Source organism: Lissotriton helveticus, chromosome 6 (genome assembly GCF_964261635.1).
Source record: "Lissotriton helveticus chromosome 6, aLisHel1.1, whole genome shotgun sequence".
Lineage (NCBI taxonomy): Eukaryota > Metazoa > Chordata > Amphibia > Caudata > Salamandridae > Lissotriton > Lissotriton helveticus.
The window spans coordinates 946653012-946675026 of record NC_136067.1 but is presented as its reverse complement, the minus strand read 5'-3'; the positions used below and the strand labels follow the sequence as shown (position 1 = coordinate 946675026).

Below are 22015 nucleotides of genomic sequence, written 5' to 3'. Positions count from 1 at the left end.
AAATCAAAATTGAACTTAGATGCACAAATAACATGTTACTCAGGCCATAAGACTGTAGAACCCCAGTGATATTGGTTCTAGTAATGATTCCTCCCTTCTCTGCAACTAGTTCACCCAACCAATTAACATTTAACATCAGTGTCACTGATACTGAGGTGTCCATTTGCCATTGGTGTGATGGGAGACTATAAATAGATCTATGGCAAAACTCCATGGGATTCTTTGCTTCAGCCATAGCTCTCCTTGGCTCTTAAATGTCTAACTTCACCTTCATAAAATGCCTTTCTTACATGGAGATAAAATCTCCACCATTGTATTGTATTCTAATTGCATTTATATAACGCTTACTAATCCTAGCGAGATGTGGCGTTGAGTTACAAAACATTGAAAAGGAGACTCTGCAAGTGCTTGGATGAATGTATTCTGATGTTAATCCTCAATTGTGGCTTACAGTTATAGATAAAAAAGTAAAGTGGGATCTGGTGTTATTTTTGCACCCCCTGTTTAGCATGGTACTGGATGGAGGGCGAGTGTGTTATCTACATTTCCCTGGCTGTAGGATTGAGATCCTTCTCGAGTGAGGTGAGAAGGGGACAGGGCTCTCTTTAGAAATTTGATGGAGACTTTCTTAGCAAGGGGCTGCTGATGAGACTTTCTGATGCACTTCTCTTTGGTAAAAGGTAGGGGTGATGGGTGGGGCTGAAGAGTCTGTTTGCAAGGTGAAGGGGACTCTTTAGGTGAGGCCCAGCCTTTTGCTCTCCTTGATTACACTTTCATTTGGGCTGATGACAACCAAGCACAGAAACCTCACAGCTCTTTATGCCTTTGTTGTGGGTGCTTCTGACCAGATACCACCCTGCTGTGAGAAGCATCACTAAACAAAGTCTGAGGCTAAAGTAGCCTGGAAAAAACATTTGAAAGGAGAACCACCCCAAACTGGTTCTGCAGCGTAAGACAATTAATATACTTGCACGACAGTCCAATAAAATTCTGTTTTTATAATCGCCACATTCCCTGTGTCTCATTAAAATGTGTGGTTCTCTCAAGTGTTTTGTAACCAATCTCACATCTACTCATACAGCCTATAACATCGAGTCTGGTCTGTGCCAAGAAATTAACTGTATTAACAGCCATTTCTGACTGCAGCGCTAGTGGCATGACTGGGAGGTGTCCACCAATGCCAGGGGTAATCCATGCTATGCGGGTACTTCTGAAGCAAGCACACCTACAACTGGATAAACATTCAGGTTCTATGGCTGCAATAGGCAGACAGAGGACACCATTAGGCTGAAGGGACATGGAATGTGATGTGGCACGTGCTCAATGTACCGCTGGTGTCTTGCTGTGGGGTGTTGGCGGGAATTATGGGATGCTTCAAGTTGCTCAGTTGGTGCAAGTGATCATTTCTAGGCTATATTTTTTTATTGCATTGTATTTTGATTCTTAGAATCAATTGTTTATGTATGTGCACTGTATGTTGTATTGAGATGAACGGTCATCACATTTTTTTTAAATTACTGATATTATCTTGTCCCTTCATGTGCGATCTTTGTTTGACTTTACCACAAAAACTTTGATAAGGAAACCTTACGCTGTACAAGAGAAAGACTAAAGAGAGAGGGAATCTCTATCTCCCATCAGCCCAGATTTCTGTCCTGCAGGATTCATACTTCCATCATGTGCGACTCTTAGGTCCTTCTGCATCATTAAGCATCCATTTACTGGTTTTATAAGCGATACTGAGGAGGAGAGTAAAGGGGACAGTGCTAATACTTTGGAGTTAATTTTGCAGGACACATACAGATAACCCCCAACGATACTGGATCCTACACCTCACCAAAGTGGAGATCCAATTACCGTGACATGTGCTTTTGCTCCAATAAAACCATTTGAAAAGTTACTCTACCATTGTAGCATGTTCCTGTTATTCAAAGCGTGCCGCAGCGCGAATAGTGTGTTTAAATGAAAGCTGCATCTCTCAGAGAGATGCAGCTTCCATTTAAACACACTATTCAATGGTAGAGTAACTTTTCCAATGGTTTTATTGGAGCAAAAGTACATGTCACGGTAAGCGCGTATGAAATGTGAGTCATTGTTGCATCATGAAACGAGTAAAATCGCCTTATAAAAGAGAGGTGAAAGACAGACAAAGGGGAATAGGCTGCACAGCATACTTAATAATAGTTGAAATACGGATGCAGATACGAGTGCTCAATCGGGTATTTTTCAAAGTGCAATTAATTATAATGTGACACGTTAATATGCAGAATTGGATGCACTGTTGATCCTCTCACGCATTTTAGAGTAATAAGAAACGTATGTTGTTGGTTCTAAATGCACATAATTATGATATTGAGAATGATGATGGGTAAAAAACAATTGTGTTTATATTATATTTTTAGATGCCCCTGACGAAGGGATTTTTTCCCGAAATGCATTGGGTTCTTTTAATAAACATCTCGACATGTGGAGTGGAGAAGTGTGGCTCACTGGTTAGAGGAGGCAGACCTGGAAGCAGAGGTCAGCCCGGGACCAGGGTTCAATTCCTGGCTCGGCGGGGTCTTGAGTCCTAAAATGTCCATGGACTCGACAATTCTCGCTCCGGTGCCTACTCGATTCACGGGTTCACACTCTGCGACTCTGGGCAATAGCTTGCTTAATCTCCACAACGGCCCCTCGCGGCGGGATGCCTGGCTTTCACCTTGCGGATACCCTGCCGGGGTTATCTCACAGGGGAATACCAGGACGGGTTCCCTAAGCAAGCGCTTAGAAACCGCTCGGTGATTTGCGCTATATAAATTCCTGTACATTACATTACATTACATTACATGTGGAATCAACCTGTGCCTTGAAGTTTTTTAACGGCTTTGTAAAAGCAATGGTATGGATAAAACGAATTGAATGAACAGTTTAAAAAGGATGAGAAACTAGTGAATAAATATATGGATAAAAGGAAGTTTAAAATGATGGTCTAATTTAATTAATTGGATTCATGATTTTGATGGTGTCATCGTCGTTGATGTTGGTCCAGTAGAGCAGGCGGTTGGTGCGGATGGTGGTCGTGGGGGCGGAGGTCTCAGTGGTTGTCGGGGCGGTCGTGGCGTTGAAACTGTCGTGGATGTCTGTGATCTTGCGGTGGAAGAAGGTGGCCAGCGAGTCGCACATGTCTTGCGAGGGTGGGACATCGTTGGTGTTGGAGCTGGAGTTGGAGAGTTCCTTCATGATGTTGAAGAGCTCTTTGCTGTTGTGCGCGTTGTTGTCTAGGCGGTCTTTGAAGGAGGCCCTTTTGGCAGATCTGATGAGGTGATGGTGTCTGCGGGTGGCATTCTTGTGGGCGGTGTGGCTGTCCGGTGTTCGTTCACGGAGCCAGATCTTCTCCAGCTTTTGGAAGGTTTGCTTGGAGGCCCGGAGGTCTTCAGTGAACCAGCTGGCTTTCTTGTTGGTATTATTGTTGGAGGGTTTCTTGATCGGGGCGAGGGTGTTGGCGCAGTCGTTAATCCACTGCCTGAGGTTGCGGGCGGCGGTGTCAGGGTCGGTATGGTCGGCGGGTGGACTCTGGGCGAGGGTGGTGGTTAGCTGGTCTTCGGGGACTTTGCTCCAGCAGCGGTGAGGCATCTGTTGGGTGCGGTGGTGCATGGTGGGTTTCTTGAAGGTGAAGTGGATGCAGTGGTGGTCGGTCCAGTGGAGTTCAGTGGTATGGTTGAAGGAGACGTTGGGGCTTGCGGAGAAGATGGGGTCAAGCGTGTGACCGGCGGAGTGGGTGGGTGTTGTGACGAGTTGTCTGAGTCCGAGGTTGGCTAGGTTGTCGATCAGGGTGGTGGAGTTGGTGTTGTCATTGTTCTCGAGGTGGAAGTTCAGGTCCCCGAGGAGGATGTAGTCCGTGGAGGTGAGGGCGTGTGTGCTGACGAAGTCGGCGATGGAGTCGCCGAACTGTGGTCGGGGTCCGGGCGGTCTGTAGATGAGGGTTCCTCTGAGGGTGGTGTTGGGGTCGGTGTGGATCTGGAAGTACAGGTGTTCGGCCGTGCTGAGGGTGTCGTCGGTGTTGGTCGAGACTCTGAGAATGTTCCTGTGGACGATGGCGATTCCTCCTCCCGCTCTGTTGATGCGGTTCTTGCGGGTGATCTTGTAGCCTTCCGGGATGGCTATGGCTATGTCGGGTGCCGAGGCGGGGTTCAGCCAGGTCTCCGTCAGGAAGGCGACGTCTGGGGAGGTTGAGTCGAGTAGGTCCCAGAGTTCAACTGCATGTTTTCGGGCGGAGCGGGTGTTGAGAAGGATGCATCTGAGGTGGTTGGGTTCTTTCCTGGTCGGCAGCGTGGTGGGGTGAATGCTTGTGAAGCTGCAGTTCCGGCAGGTGAAAGCTCCGTGGGTGCGCTTCGGGGCGGCAAGAAAGCAGGTGTGTGATCATCCGGTGTTGAGTGCGTGGAGGGTTCTGGCATCGTAGCGGTGTCGGGCGTCGTGGCGTTCGTGGTGTCCAGGGGTCCTGGCGCTGGGAGCGGTCCAGGCACGGACGGGCACAGACGGGCTTGCCTTAGGTGCGCCAGCGGCTTCCATATGAGGGGATGTGGGAGGGAGGAGCAGCTGGGAGGCGGGAGCGGGCGGCGAATGGGATTGCAGGTGGGCGGGGCCACAGGGACGCAGCGGCAGGAAAAATGGGCGGGGGCCGCGAGAGAACTGGGTACAGGAAGGAAAAACAAGTTTAGGCAAGAAAACTAGTACAGGCACAGAGGAATAAAAACAAGTCTGGGCAAGAAAGCAAGTACAGGCACAGGGGAATAAAAACAAGTCTGGGCAAGAAAGCAAGTACAGGCACAGGGGAATAAAACAAGTCTGGGCAACAAAGAAAGTTAGGCACAGGGGAAAAATACAAGATTAGGCAAAAACAATGCAGGCAGAGCTGTGCAGCAGCGTGGGGAGCAACCTGCCTGCGAGCAGGGTCGTAGGTCGCTCCTTTTACCGCTGCGCGGCTTCCATATGAGGGGATATGGGAGGGAAGAGCAGCTGGGAGACGGGAGCGGGGCAGCAAATGGGATTGCAGTGGGTGGGGCCACAGGGACGCAGCGGCGGGAAAAATGGGCGGGTCCACGGGAGAACTGGGCACAGGAAGGAAAAACAAGTTTAGGCAAGAAAACTAGTACAGGCACAGAGGAATAAAAACAAGTCTGGGCAAGAAAGCAAGTTAGGCACAGGGGAATAAAAACAAGTCTGGGCAAGAAAGCAAGTACAGGCACAGGGGAATAAAAACAAGTCTGGGCAAGAAAGCAAGTACAGGCACAGGGAAATATAAACAAGTCTGGGCAAGAAAGAAAGTTAGCCACAGGAGAAAAATATAAGATTAGGCAAAAACAATGCAGGCAGAGCCGTGCAGCAGCGTGGGGAGCGACCTGCCTGCGAGCAGGGTCGTAGGTCGCTATCTGTTGCAATTCAAAGGAAGTCCAGGTAGCCACAGGTTAGGTTACAAGTAGAAGGTCTATTAAGCTTAGTTACAGGTTAAGATGGTACATTTCAGATAAGTAGTTTAGCCCCACCAGGAGCAGCCTCCTTTCTGCTCAGCCCATGCACTCCAACTGACACGCTCAACCGCACCAGGCACTCCAGCATTCCTTTACCTCACAAAGCATTCCACAACATCACATCCATACTGGCTGAACTGCAGGGAACAGGTAACTAAGGGAAAGGATGCATAATGGGAACCTTCAATACATCAATAGGGTACACGACCCTTCAACACAGTACTAGGTTTCACAACCCTACAACACAGTACTAGGGTACACAACCCTACAATGCCGCACTAAGGTACAGGACCCCACAACACACTACTAGGGTACATGACCCTACAGCACGGTACTAGGGTAAATGACCCTTCAACACAGTTCTAGGGTGCACAACCTACAACACAGTACTAGGTAAATGACCCTACATCAAAGTACTAGAGTACACAACCCTACAGCGCATCACTAGGGTACTCGAGCCTACAAATCCGTACAAATCAGTACTAGGGTACGCAACACTACTGCAGTTTTTTCGCACACCTGACAGGACCATACGTCTCAGGCAAAGCATACTAGGTTACCCGACCCCATGCCAAAGTTCACAACTCTACAATCAATCAGTATAGGACATGCTACATAGCTTACATTAATAGGTTAAAAACTCTAGGCACCCCCACAAGCATGGCAAAATGCATATAGGCAAGACTTTTTAATAGAATAAATAAACAACCACTCAGCATGCAATATCCGCATGCAGTATATGTATATGTAGAAAATACAGACCAGCATATAACATCCACTTAAGCAAGAAAATCAGCATGGCACACAGGAACATAAAGTTAAGAGTGGTTCTCCCATCCCCAACGCAACAACCACAATATAAAGTAATAACACCCAAAGAACTCCTTAACAAACCACACACATTCCAAGTACACATCTCTAAAAATAAAACAACAGCATTAACACATTCCAATACAAGCAGAAAGAAAGTATTTTACTCCGGTGAACGATCTCTCACCCGAAGTCCACAGCAATGCTGAATAATTGCCGACGAGCTTCCTTTTGTTGCCACCACTCTCACCAACTCAATCCGATCTCCAGCCCCTCATAGGGACACAGAACAGTGCCTTGGCCTAAGCGCTGTAGTTCACGGAGTCCAAGATGAAGCAACACCTCAAAATAAAGGTGTCCTCCTCACAGATGACAACTCACGTTGCCTGCGATGACGTCACACCAATCAGGGATCACGGCTAAGGTTGCGCGTCATACGCACATACAACGCATGTGCACCCATCCAGAGAGTGACAGTACCCTCCAGAGTGATGTGCACAAGACGGTGCACGTCACACAAAAATGAATACAGGAACTGCTAAGTTGCCACAAACCCCCAGCACGTTCCAACACGTGGCCACTATGTAGACCTGCCACTCGAGCCAAGCCGTTGCGGTGATTAAGTTTGAAAGTGAACTTACCCACAACCGTGTATCCATTCCAGTTCATGGAATCACCTTAAGGTGTAATTCCAGTCCAAACAAGTGCACCAGCACACCAACCGCCATCTTCCCTTTGGCAGGAAAAGCACTATTCGAACGGCACAGCAGCGCTGCCAGTTCACCACAATCCCTTCCAAAGAAACACTGCTACATAGTGTGTCCCCATGGAATAAGCATCCCATAAATTGTGCTGCACACTGCAGTGACCAATACTAAAAACGCTGCCAGTTCCTTCAGAAATAAATGCTGCCAGTTGTGCTTGCTGATCCACGAACTTCAGTAACTCCTTGTGCGCTCACACTTATTGACAAAGGTCTAAGCATACATCAGAGCATGCAGTCAAGTTTAATCAGTCCCATGATGTCAGTTAGTTCAAACGCCCCTGGAAGACTGTCCAGGTGATAAAGGACACTGGTGGGGCTAACCAGGGTGTTCCTTTTACTTTAAGCTTAAGGTTCCTTAGTTCCAGTTTCTTCAGCAGGTTAAAATACAGTCTATCTTTCACAACACACAGGTTCTTATTTCACATCGTCGCCATTGTTGCAATCCAAGGGAGGTCCAGGTAGCCACGTGGTAGGTTTTAACTAGAAGGTTTATTAAGCATAGTTACAGATTAAGTTGGTAAATTTCAGTTGTTTAGCCCCACCAGGAGCAGCCTCCCACTGCTCAGCCCACACACTCCAACTGACGCTTTTTCAACCACACCAGGCTCTCTAGCATTTCATTACCTCAAAAAGCACTCCCGAATTCCACAAAATCACATCCATACTGGCTGAGCAGCAGGGAACAGGCAACTAAGGGAAATCGTGCATAGTGAGAATTCAAGTCGTAACACTATCCTGCCTAGAGCCCTCCGAGATACTAGTCCTGCCAGATTTCTAGAGTTTATTGGGACATCTCTCAGTAAAATATGGAGCATTGTTTAATTTGTGCAGTGGTGAGCCATGCTACTAATTGTTGCTGACCAGAACTTATTTTTCGTCAACAGATTTTACCCAGAGAAAGAAAAAGGGAGAAAATGGAAAAAGGAGGAGGAAGCTAAAAATTGAAAAAGAGTGACAAATGGAGAAAACAGGGATAATAAAGATAAGGCGATAGTGAGTGTATGGCGGTGTCAGGATGCACTAACCTGGAATTTCAAATCCAATAAGAGCAAGGTTATTTGCCACAGTTCGCCAAACTCAGTCAGTTCTAAAACAAAATTGAGGAGTTGTACAGTTGACATGGAGAAAGGTGAATGGGGCAATCAATCAATCAATCAATCATGGACATTTATATAGCGCACTACTTACCCGGAGGGTCTCAAGGCGCTTGGGGGGGGGGGGGGTGCTGCTACTGCTCGAAAAGCCAGGTCTTGAGCTTCTTCCTGAAGGAAAGGTGGTCTTGGGTCAGGCGCAGGTCGGTCGGGAGGGAGTTCCAGGTCTTGGCGGCCAGGTGGGAGAACGACCTTCCTCCTGTTGTCGATCTTCGGATGCGGGGGACGGCGGCGAGGGCGTGACTGGCTGATCGGAGGTGGCGTTTGGGAGCGTAGAAGTTGATGCGGTTGTTGAGGTAGCTCGGGCCTTGGTCGTGTAGGGCTTTGTGTGCGTGGGTGAGGAGACGGAAGGTGATTCTCTTGTTGACGGGGAGCCAGTGCAGGTCTCTCAGATGTCCGGAGATGTGGCTGCGTCGGGGGATGTCGAGGATGAGTCTGGCTGAGGCGTTCTGGATCCGCTGGAGTCTCTTCTGGAGCTTGGCGGTGGTTCCGGCGTAGAGGGCGTTGCCGTAGTCCAGTCGGCTGGTGACGAGGGCCTGGGTGACCGTCTTCCTGGTCTCGGTGGGGATCCACCGGAAGATCTTTCGTAGCATGCGCAGGATGTTGAAGCATGACGAGGAGACGGCGTTGACTTGTCTGGTCATGGAGAGGGAGGAGTCCAGGATGAAGCCCAGGTTGCGTGCGTGGTCTGTCGGTGTGGGTGCGGAGCCCAGGGCGGGGGGCCACCAGGAGTCGTCCCAGGCGGAGGGCGAGGAGCCCAGGATGAGGACTTCCGTCTTGTCTGAGTTGAGTTTCAAGCGGCTGGTCGTCATCCATTCGGCTACGGCTTTCATCCCTTCGTGAAGGTTGGCTCTGGAAGCGGCGGGGTCGTTGGTCAGTGAGAGGATCAGCTGGGTGTCATCGGCGTAGGAGATGATGTTCAGGTTGTGTTGGCGTGCGATGGGCGCGAGGGGGCTCATGTAGACGTTGAAGAGGGTGGGGCTCAGCGAGGATCCTTGAGGGACGCCGCAGATTACTTCCGTGGCCTCTGACTTGTACGGTGGTAGACGGACTCTCTGTGTTCTTCCGTCGAGGAAGGAGACGATCCATTCCAGTGCCTTCTCTTGAATTCCGACGTTGCTGAGGCGTTGCACTAGGGTGCGGTGGCAGACAGTGTCGAATGCAGCGGAGAGGTCTAGGAGGATGAGGGCCGCTGTTTCTCCGTTGTCCATCAGGGCTCGGATGTCATCGGTGGCAGCGATGAGGGCGGTCTCGGTGCTGTGGTTGGCTCGGAAGCCAGACTGCGACGGGTCGAGGGATCCATTCGTCTCGAGGAAGGCGGCCAGCTGTTTGTTGATGGTCTTCTCGATGACTTTGGCTGGAAACGGGAGGAGCGAGATGGGGCGGTAGTTCTTGAGTTCGGTGGGGTCCGCTGTTGGTTTCTTTAGTAGAGCGCTGAGTTCGGCGTGCTTCCAGCTCTCCGGGAAGGTGGCGGTGTCGAAGGAGGTGTTGATGATGTCCCGCAGGTGGGGTGCGATGACAGTGTCGGCCTTGTTGAAGACGTGGTGAGGGCAGGGGTCGGTCGGCGATCCGGAGTGGATGGAGTTCATCATGCGGACGGTGTCATCGGTGCTGATCGGAGTCCAGGCGCGGAGGGTGGTGGTGGGTGGCGTTGCTGCGGTCGTTGTGTGCGATGGTTGACTGCTGAAGCTGTTGTGTATGTCTGCGATCTTGTTGTGGAAGTAGGAGGCGAGGGAGTTGCAGAGGTCTTGCGATGGGGTGATGTTGTTGTTTCCTGCGTTGGGGTTGGAGAGCTCTTTCACGATGTTGAAGAGTTCCTTGCAGTTGTGTGCGTTGTTGTCCAGTCTGTCCTTGAATGCAGTTTTCTTGGTGGCGCGGATCAGTTGGTGGTGCTTCCGGGTGGCAAGCTTGAGGGTGGTCATGTTGTCCGGTGTTGGTTCCCTTCTCCAGACTTTCTCAAGGGCTCGGCAGTTCTTCTTGGAGCTCTTGAGTTCGTCGGTGAACCATATGGCTTTCTTGCTGCCGCGTCTGCTGGGCGGGGTCCTCAAAGGGGCGAGTTCGTCCGCGCAGTTGCTGATCCACTTCGTGAGGTTGTCGGCGGCCTGGCTGGGGTTCGCTGAGCTGGCGGGAGGGTGCTGCCTCAGGGAGGCGGCGAGCTGGTCGGCTGTGATCTTGTTCCAGCTTCTTCGGGCAACCTGTTGCTGGTGGTGGTGGGTCGTCGTCCTTCTGAAGGTGAAGTGGACGCAGCTGTGGTCCGTCCTGTGGAGTCCTGTGGCGTGGCTGAAGGCGATGTCTTTGCTTGATGAGAAGACGGCGTCGAGTGTGTGTCCGGCGAGGTGGGTGGGGGTGGTCACCAGTTGCTTGAGTCCCAGGTTTGCGAGGTTTTCCAGCACGGTGGTGGTGTTGCGGTCGTCGTCGTTCTCCAGGTGGAAGTTGAGGTCCCCGAGACAAACAGAGACACTGTATATCATCTTGCGCCTCATCACGCAGCTAGGCTAATTTGCACTATTGTAGCGTTGATATCTAACAGGAAACGGAGATCTTTACTACAGTTTGAACAATCATATCTTAACTTGACGTCAGTGGCGTCACTAGTGGGGTGCGGGGGGTGCGGACCGCACCGGGTGACACCTTCACATGGGGGTGACACCGTGGTCCGTGTGGACAATAATCTTGGCCGGCGGCCGGGTAAGGTTCGACAGACTGATATTATTTTGCACACCAAAATGCAAAATAATATTACTGTCTGTCGAACCTTAACCGGCCACCGGCCAAGATTATTGTCCAATTAGGCTACGGCGTAGACGTCCAGACGTCAACGACGTTCGAAAACGTCACTCTCGTGTGATGTGGCTCCCGACCCGCCGTTTCCATCACTGCCCATGTTTTGCAATTGCAGCGCCAGGTGCACGCTTGTCTTCAGCTGGTAAGTGGCACCCCAATTCTTCCCTTCGCTGTGTGTGTGTTTGAAGTATGCCCTTTGAACTGGGAGCCGGAAAAAACGGTAAAACGTTCCGCAAACAGCATCTTTTAACTCACAGCTTTCCTAAAGTTACAGGATGTGCCTCTGCCTTCCCCAAATTTCACAGAGCAAATTTCACAGGCTGCTGCTGCCCCAGCCCGGAGGGGCCCCCTCTGGGGCCCTGACAGCCGAGCAGAGGCAGATTGTGGAGTGCATCGAGGTGGACTATTAAAACAGCCTAGCAGGTTAGCAGCCCTCACTACTCTTTGTGCTGCCCGAAAGATGCAGATTGGTTCATGGGAGGGGGAGGGCACTTTTGCTAAGGCCATGCATTGGAAAGGCCCGTCCAGCTGGGGCAGAGCCAGTGGTCTCGCATGTGGCTGCTGATGCCATTTTCACCAGAAAGCGCATCGAGCACAGTCGCTGCGATTTATATGCTTCTTAATGGTAAAAGGGAAGGGATTACCTGACTCTGCCCCAGCCTTCCCTCCTCATGCAACTCACTTCACCCTGTTTTTAGAGTGACTCCGTCCTAACCACTCTGCCCTGTGAGGGACAGCTGTATGTTAAATATGTTCCCCATTTTCCCACTGGGCATTCTGGCTCTGTTTTTTTACGTTCTTTCTTTGTTTCCGGTTGTTCTTTTGAGTTCTTTAGATCCAGCAGCCGTGGCTGCCAGTTCGATGCTGCTGCCCTCAAGTGCTGAATGCATGCCCGCCTGGCATGCATGTGGCGTCCAGCTTGTGTTTAAGCACCATATCTAATAGAGGTCTATAGAGTATTTCGCTATTTCACTGTAGAAAGAAAAACCTGCGTTTAAATTGAGGTCACTGCAGCAAAAGAAACGCCGCACAGATACTTTGATATTGCAAATGAGTTTAGAGGTAGGTACATGTGGGAATAAAGTGGTATTGAAGATTTGTTTCTGGATAATGGTGGAATTCGAATATACATTATTTTATTTGCATTCCAATGTGTGGCGCTTCACATCATGCTCACCAGACCTGACTGGAGTTTACTTAAAAAAGAGTAGCTCTGCACCTGTCAACCTGTCCGCTGCCCATTCTGAAAAAGTATATTATGTGTGTTCTGCTCCTTCGGTGTGAGGTGTAGGACCACAGTCCTACGATAACCTGTGCACTGTAGTGAGCGCGCTTTAAGTTTAAAAACAGTTCACGCTCAGACCTGTTGATTGGCAATCCTATATATTATTGCATGAGTTACTTCTCTATATTGTATCTCTGACTGGGCTGAGAACGGCGTCAGAGCGCCTCCTTTCTTACTCGGTGCACGCAGCGTTGTGACTGTGATTCAAAGCGGTATCCTGTCTGCCACTGCGGTTTGTGTGGCTCAATTAAAGTACTGCAACTTTCAGCAATCTACCTTAATTAAAGCGCTTCGGTACTCGAGCTCTATTGCACTTTGATGGTTTGTGCAAATGTAGCATGTGGATTGCTGGGGTTTGGATAGCGCTCAGAGTGTTGCTTGAAGGCGCTGCTACATGTAGGAGAGACTCAACTGAAAACCCGCCAGTCACGTTGATTTATGTGAACTGCACAGAGTTGTCTTCTAAATGACAGGCGCTAGGGCAGTCCCGGTGTAAGGCGCTAGAGTTGCCGACCTTTCCTTAAATGCGTCCCCTTTCTTACACTAGTTTACCATATCGTGACAGAGTGCAATGAACTTTCACTCACGCAAACCACATACACCTGCACCCCTGTGTCAAGACGAGTGGCACTGCTGCTCAGTGCGCTAGAAATAATGCACTGAAAAGGAAGAGTCGGAAAGGTGAACACTGGCTCTGCCCTTCTGAATATAAATAAAAAAGTAGCATTCATTTTTATCATGTAACTTTCTTTGGTGATGGAAACCAATTGGTTAATAGATTTACAGGCTCTCGAACAATTTACTTGTGCCCTGTATTATTTATTTGGCAACATTTTTGCCCTCTCATCTTCCTTGTTAAAGAAAGTGGTTGAGTGATGTCTTGAGCAGAATGAATAGCAATTACAAAGTGCCTGGTAAGACAATTGGCATTGTAACCATTGACAGGTGCACAGCTACTGTTTTTTAAGTAAACTCCAGTCAGGTCTGGTGAGCATGATGCAAAGCGCCACACATTGGAATGGGGCAGGCGTCTCCGCCTCGAAGGAATGCGTCAAAGCCACACTCCACATTTCCCCACGTGTGGTTAAGACTTTTCTATGTTGGCCAGGAGCAAGGGGAGGAGTTATGAAAGGATGGGTAACACCTCTGCAGTGCTTTTGACTGCGGTGTAGAGGAGTGGGCTTGGAAAGGCTCCAGAAGAAGAAGGACCTCCTCCGTGGATGTTGCACAGATGAATACATCTCCTCGAGGAGGTCCATCATGGATTCATGGGGTAAGTCGTGAGGGGGTGACACCATGAGTTACCCGCACTGGGTGACACCAACCCTAGTGACGCCACTGCTTGACGTTTTACCTGTGATGTACCTATATTTCTGATCTCTATGATAGTTTGAAACATTCCCTTTCTTCTGAGCTGATATACTACTACGTTTTAATACAGTAACTCAATACCCATCCGGAATACAATAAGGTTGTTTACCAGTATCGTCATGTTCAGAATTAGGAAATAACTTTTCGTGCTTGGTTTGTGATCAAGATGGAAAGATAAACTGTATCATGAAAATATGTTTTAGTATTGCATGTGTAGTTTCAAATCCTAGTCATACATGTATTAACTATGTTTGATCTCAGCATATCATACAACAATACATCTATGCTACTATTCTCCTGTTGAAGTTTGCAGTAGTTCAAATGAGCTCGTATCCTATTGATGACGTAAAAAACAGATAGTAATTGGAAATGCCATAATGAAATCATTAACATGTGCTGTTATGCATCTAGTATTGCCAACAATAACCAGTGTCAATCAGTGGCTCTGCAATCATGAAACGACTGCCTAGTTCAACAGAACTCAGATTGAGATACTGGAGGGCAGGACTTGTAGGCAGAATGCCCCGTTTCACTAGGGTTTTTAGAACACTGACAATGTACATGGAATGTTATGAACAGTCCTTCTCTCTATCCAGTGCAAATCGGAATTTTAAATACAAGGAAAGTTAAACACATAGGATGCTCACATAAAATAACCAGCATTGGCAATGCCAATAGGTCTCGCTTATGAATACACTGTCAAGCCAGACTTACAATTCCATGTACATTGATTGCCCTCCTCCGATCTGTGCTGCTGCCAGAGAAAAATAGAAAAAATGCGTAAATCTAGTTATCTAAGACACTTTAATAGCATCATAATGTCATGGGTGTGTCCCTGAAAGTTCAAGCTCAGGCAGCTGGTTAAATAACAAAATGATCACAGCTGTCAATGGAGTCAATGGAGGGCAAACACAACTTTTGCCCAATCAAAACCTTTACTCCTGGATTCTTCCATGTGGGTGGAGGGAGCCAAAGCGCCTCTCCTGGTAATTCTCACAAAATTATCTAGTGATAGCTGCGTAGTCAAGCCAGATCATAAAACGGAATCAGTGAAAATCTTAAAATGTAACTCAGCTTCAAGAATACATCAGCTTGAGAAGAACCGTGTTTTAGTGTGGGCAGGAATCACAATACATTTTCTTGTGGTTCTCAGTACCAAATCCTGATGTCTGCAGTTGTAAGTTTTAGAAATATGGATGGTAAAAAGGGCTTGAAGGAGAGTGTAAAGAATAAGAGTGAAAGTGCAAGAGCATGGAACACCGTAAATGTTAGCTATTTGTGCCTATTCAAAAGCATTTTGCATTGCTTTCAACTTATTTACCACACACATATACATACCCATAACAATCAATCAAGCAGGGTTCTGGGGGGGCTCCGTGGAGTGCTGGCGTCATTCAACGATCCAGGTCTTTATGTCCTTCCTGAATTGGGGCAATGTGGGAGATAGCTGGAGGGGAGGGTGTGCCTTGGCTTTGGCTGCAAGGTAGGAGAAGGACTTTACTCCTGTGCTGATCGCTTAAAACATGGATGGCCAAAGAGAGCTGGACTGATCGGAGGTGTCTTTTGGGTGTGTGGAAGGAGAGGCGGCTGTTCAGATATGCTGTTCCGGTGTTGTGAAGGACCCTGTATGCGTCGTTGAGGAGTTTGAAGGTTATTCTTCTTTCGACTTGCAGCCAGTGGAGATCGCAGAGGTGTTGGGTGAAGTGACTGGGACGGGGGATGTCGAGGATCAGTCTGGCTGCAGCGTTCTGGGCAGTCTGGCGTTTGCAAAGGAGTTTCTTGTTGATTCCGACGTAGAGAGCGTTGCAGAGCCAGTAGGCCTGGATGTACTATACCAAAGTATGTTAATAGTGCGTGCCAAAGCATATAAACACAATTTACAGAACGTTTACATGTTGTGTCTGCACGTATGCTGTTATTACATTAAAGCCTGTTCTATTGGCATTGTGAATACCGAGGAAAATAAGGAGCAAAAAGGATTGTTTTCTGTATAGAAGGCGTAAAGGTGACAAAAAATGTAATGCGGACAACAGCTCTAGTATGGAGTGTATGTTTGACATGTAAAATGGTACCTCATGTATTCCAGTGGAAGCACTTTGTGAAAGGTGGATTGGTACGCCAGACAGCCAGTAAACTGAGAGGAAAGAGGAATATTTATCTGGGTGAAACCAAAACTCACTCTATGCATTTTTAAAATATTTGGTTACAATACGTCCTGAGACAACTGTGCTGTCAGACCGGAAAATCGTTATAGTAAAGCTATATACAAGTTTATGAAGCAGTCTGGAGCACCCCTATATTTAACGGGGGTGCAGAGGAAGAGGTTTCTCTGACTGAAGGAAAATTCAGGCGGAGAAGAAGAAATATGAACATATCGGATTTGCATATTGGCAGTACTTAACTTCTGTAAGTTATACGCCTTGTTTTCCAAGCATAATCTTGGATGTGTGGTGCAAAGTCAGAAATGCATGCAAATTGTGAGGTGTAACATATGAGGTGTAGATAGATAACTTTAAAAAATTGTAAATCAGCCTACACATTAACCGTTTACTGCCCACCTTCTTAAATAAGCTAAAAGAACAGATACTCTAGAGCTCTTGCAAAATTTGACACCCAAGATTACTTTTTTGTAGAATGAGGCAATGATGATGGGGTCGTTGCATAGTTTTCTGGAAATGAGTCTATAACGCCTTCTTACTCACATTTTCATGTGGGAATCCACCTTTAATTATTTGCACGGCAGGATTGGTGTGCACGCATGTTCCACTTCCCCCTGTTTGAAAAATCCCTTAGTCACCATGAAAAATGCACAACGTGATTCTTAGTCAAAAATAAGAAATCACTGTTACTTGTGGATATGTATCATTCAGGAAGTAGGCTGATCCAGTGATCTAACACTGACGTCTGTTGTTAAAAGTAATGACCATGGAAGTCAAAAGGGAATACAACAAGACTCAATAGAATTCGTGTCCTAGAATGTAATTGAGTGTGAAGTGTGGAGTGTTGCAAACTTGAATTTAATGAACCGAGGTTAGAAAACGCTAGCATTGCGGTCATAGGAAATGTGTTGAACTCAGCACCATCATATGACCAGTAAGGGATAGGGTATTGCCTGCCAGGCCTTTAAGCAATAGAGAAAGTTTTGTGAAACTTTGCTTTTCCTTTACAAATTCAGCATTCATTAGCCTTATTATGACTAGGCCTGGGCGAAATGGTAATTATGCCAGAGCAGTTGGAGTAATTTTAGTAATTTTGCGTTACTCGTTTGTTGCAAAATTACCGACAATTATCCGATCACATCCATTTGCCTGATTATGAGTAGTTTGGTACAAAAGTCCTACCTCAGGAGCAACAAACTAAGGGGCCTATTAGGATAGCGGACGGACTTGCGTCCGTCCGCCACCCCTGAGTAGGAGGGACCGTCCGCATGGGCAGCGGCAGTCCCTCCATGGGAATTAGGATGTGACCGCCAGGGTGGCGGTCACATCCTCTATTTTTAACATTGCGGCGGGTGCAGCTTCAAGCTGCACCCGCCGCAATGTTAAAAATGCATGTGTTGCATTTACATGCACAAAGCGGCAGGCACCGCACGGTGCCTGCTGCTTTGTGTACGCAAATGCAGGGGGGTACCATAGGTACCCCCCATGTGCACCCCCCACCCCCCATTCACCCAGGGGGCCCGCAACGGGCCCCCAAAGTGAATGTCCGTATGCTTTTCCATGGCGGAAAAGCCGCCGTGGAAAAGCATATTTACACAAACATCATAATATGGCGGAGGGTGTCTCATAGACACCGCCTGCCATGTTATAGCTTTTCCGCCGCGGTCGGAAGCCGACCGCGGCGGAAAAGCGGCGGACGGAATTCCAGACCCACCAGCCATCCTAATTTGGCGGTGGGTCTTTGGAGTCTCCGCCGCGGTTTTTCCGCATCCTCCAGGCCGGCGGACACTTCCGCCGGCCCGGAGGATGCGGAAAACCGCCATCCTAATGAGGCCCTTAGTGACTTCTTGCTGCTGATGTTAATATTCTGTTGCACTTGGCTATATTTTCTTAGCACAAAATGCATCCCCTGGCCCTTTTTGGATACACGGGTACATTTTGCGCCAAGAAGATAGCACTAAATGCCAGGTTTTGCTCCTAGCGTAATACCCCATAATCTTGCGTAATTTTGCTATAATTTTGTGTAATTACTGTACAGCAAATTACACCCGCCTCAAATTATGACAGACCACCGCAGTGATTTTGTTGCAATGCTGATGGATAAAATCTGTACCTAACGGCCTCTGTCTTCTAATAATTTCAGTATGTCACAAATCAGCTTTGTACGTTTTACTGATTTCTTTCCTCTAGAACTGCGGTCGCTTTTCTCTCTTAGGTTGGAGCAGTCGTCAAAATTGCCTGCCCTTGTTATAGTAAAGTAAATAGTTCAAGCATGTAAAAACAGCAATCACCTCAAATAATTTGAAATATAAGAATGTTTCGTCTTTAACCAGTTACATCTGCATTAATTGTAATTCAAGTTTAGTTGCTATAAACTGTGCTGGGTCTTGGGGGGGGTCTGCTGTTTTTTTCTGCCACTCCTTATAAAAATATTGAAATTCACCAAGGAGTTTTATGACCTTTAGATCCTAACAGGTCCCTTCTGCTCCAACAATCTAATGCTTGTCTTTCTGTTTCTCCTTGTACAAATTAGAACATTCTTCCTTTAGTGGCTGGAATATTCCAGTAGCATTATAGTCCTTCTGCTTCGGACTTTACCAGTTATTAGAACATTGGAATGTTGGGAGCTCCATTGAAAACAATGGAGTGCTCTGGGCTTATAATGGCTCGTATAAGCCTGGAGCTCCAACATTCCAATGTTTCTTAGTTCACAGCTCTGGGTGTGAACAAAGGCTTCAGGGAACCTGAGGGGATTCCAATCCCCTCATGCTCCCAAAAGGCTTTGTTTTTTTTGTTAGAACATTCTGTCCTCTAGTGATAGAATGTTCTAATAGCCTTATAGCCCTTCGTAGATGGGCTATACCGCTATTAAAGTCCCTCTCCCTTGTTAAAGGCCCTCGCCTTCGGCTCGGGGCCTTTAACGCTGGAGAGGGCCTTTAATAGCCGGTATAGCCCTCTACCTCGGGCTATAAGGCTATATTAGAACATTGGAATGTTGGGAGCTCCATTGAAAACAATGGAGTGCTCCGGGCTTATAATGGCTGGTATAAGCCTGGAGCTCCAACATTCCAATGATTCTTTGTTCACAGCTCTGGCTGTGAACAAAGGCTTCAAGGACCCTGAGGGGATACCAATCCCCTCACGCTCCCATAAGGCTTTGTTCTTTTTTGTTAGAACATTCTGCCCTCTAGTCGCAGAATGTTCTAATAGCCTTATAGCCCTTCGTAGCTGGGCTATACCGCTATTAAAGTCCCTCTCCCTTGTTAAAGGCCCTCGCCTTCGGCTCGGGGCCTTTAACAGCTGGTATAGCCCTCTACGGCAGGCTATAAGGCTATTTTAATGGGCCTCAGCCTCGTTAGAACTCGGTTAGAGGGCTTTTAGCAAAAGGTTTAGCCTTCTGTATCAGGCAATACTACTTATTCTGCTCACTGACCTCCCTTCCACCATCTGCTGCAAGGAGGTATTGTGATGTCACAGTTCAACTTTAGTAACTTATTACAGTAGAGTAGTGATGTAATTTTCTTTTTACAGGTCTGTTGTGATTCCATAACCGGATTTAAGGTCCTATTTACAGTTGGGTGGATTGAGGTCAACCTAAAACGTGGTGAATGTCCCATATGCTATATTAAGAGTGCAATTGTGTCAATGGCACTCTAAATACAATTGATGTCCCACTATACAGAACTCTAAATAAGACCCTTAATGCTTATATGTTCCCTTTGGCTCAGGTTGCCCATGACTTTGGTCCTTTGTGTCAGCAATGTAGCCATTCAACATAAAGACTTAGCTGACTATTCATGGAGTGGCAGGAGATTAAAATAACATTGCTACCTATTTGTCAGAATCCACTTTTGAATGTAAGAGAACTGACTTCTGTTAAATGGGTATTCACTGGTAATGATATTAATGTACTGTAAAAACCCACGAGACTGGTGACCCTGTCATCCATTGGCCTCCCCCTGACTCAGTCACCGTTTGGGACAACGACGGACAGAGCGGGGTCTCACATTTACCTGAGCCAGGTCCAGGAAGAGGTGAGGTCCTTTCCCCGGGCACACTGGATCACACCAGGTGCCAAGGAGGAATTGAAACAGATGTAGGAGAAATATATCCTTTACTGTTATTCATTCACTTGTGTGTTTTTTATTATACTTTTTTCACACGTTTCTCACTAAATTGGCAGTAGCATTCTTTGAGAACAGAGACCCTGACGAAAGCCTTGGGTTTCTTCCCATAATAGGCTGAAACATGTTGGTCCTCTCGCAGCTATTTGTTTAAACTGCGTTTATGTTGTTGCACTGTTCTTGTTTTTAACAAGGAAGGGGCTTATGCCCAATAAAGTAATTTTTGTTAAAGCTCCCTATCCTGTTTTAACCATCACATTCATCTTTATATTTTTTGCACTGCACTTTCCCATCAGATCATCATCATTTGGTCTAATCTAGTAATTGCAGGTCATTACCCCATGCCAACGATGGGGGTATGCCGTATGTCTCAATGATCAAGAGACAGGATACCCTGGCAGGATTACCAAATGAAAACATTGATCCATACAAGTTATTGATGGGAATCCATAATGGGTTTTGATTAGCAATTACAGGTGGCCCTTTTCTTGGCGATCTGGTCTGTTGTTCATAACTGTTAGCTACTTCTTTATCTTGATGTACTTTTTTAGACATGAAGGTATTTTGAAAGATATTCAGATCAGGTTTCTGATTTAGACCTCTAAGTTTGTTTGTTGTTCACATCCACCTGGCCTACTCAGCTAAGCTCATCTGGCAGTGTTTTGCAGCTTGTACCTCCCTTTGTAAAACTGTGCGTTTGTTGGACAACATAAACATCAGGATTGTGCCAGACTGATTCTGTGCACACCCTCAGGATATATTGGCCTATGTCCGAGCTAGCCATAGGGCACCATCTTTACCCCTAACCAGCACAACAAATGTGTGTGCAACCTTAGAACATGACAACACTGATCCCCTAAGGAAATCGTGGTCACAGATCTAGAACCCTTTCGTTAGGGCTCTCATGCTTACCCAAAGTAGTACACAAGAAACACTCAGCAAGGCTTTTCCATATGTATTGAGGCGTTGTGATTCTTCCATAAAATACATGTGCTGCAATAATTAGAATGTAACAGATTAATGTAATTAGCATCACAAGAACAGTGAAAAGGATGAACATTTCCACCATTGTGCTAAGACAGTGAATATATGCAGGGATATAAGTGCTTTGTATAGTTGTACTCCTACCTACCACTACCTAACCTAGTTTTGCCTAGGGTGGGTGATCTTGTAAACAACATGGGGCCTCACCTAACAGACACTTATTCACTTTGAAAACGACAAAACCAAGGTTTTCAATATTCTTCTCAATTCCCTTGAGTGTGAACAATCCAACTACTCTTGTTTGTCTTAGAGTCTCACTAAAAACAACAATGTCCCCTACCATCCAAACTCCCCACCTTACATCCAATGAAAAAATGTGGGAGGAGAGAGAGAGTACCTCACGGTAGAACCGCCAATGGGGTTTCTGGCTAACAATCGCCAGTTTACCCACTTCTCATCATTGGCAACTCTCTCTCTTCAGTGAAAGAAGTAAAGCAAAGAAAGAAAAAAACAGTGCTTGTTCTCCTTTTCGAGAACCACAAAAAATCGTGGTAACATGCCTCCTGCACGGGCAGCGTGAATGTCGAAAACTGTAGTGGCAGATAGTTCATTTAGAGCATTATTACCTGGAGGTTGCGAAGTTGCAGCATACCTACAACCCTCCTCATTGGGTCAAACATGTCGATCGATCACGTGTCCCTACGAAGACCATCCACAATCTGGCCCTCTATAATTGTATATAAACACAGTTTGCACACAACAACATCAATAATCCATGGTTTACATATCATTTTATCTAAACCATACCCTCTCATTGTATGCTCATGACACAATTCTCTAGTTCGTTCTCATTTATAATGATCTCCGACCACTTCACATCCCACTTAATGGCTTAAAGGTTAGAGCATCACTGCCTGTATAATGCCCTCATCAACAATTTACGTGTCTATAAGGAAGTGCAAGTTGCTCGCGCTGTCATCAACAACTCCCAAGCTCGCAACCACTAGCTACCAAGCTTTATATAAACAAACATCTCACCGACCGGCAAAGATCCTCTTACCGGTGCCGCGT

At 47.0% G+C, this 22015-nt stretch overlaps 1 protein-coding gene across 2 annotated transcripts in view; it reads left to right on the top strand.

Annotated features, from left to right (window-relative positions):
- The window catches only part of RMDN2 (regulator of microtubule dynamics 2), a 702094-nt gene that overhangs the window by 631014 nt on the left and 49065 nt on the right, over positions 1–22015 (top strand). The window lies entirely within an intron of this gene.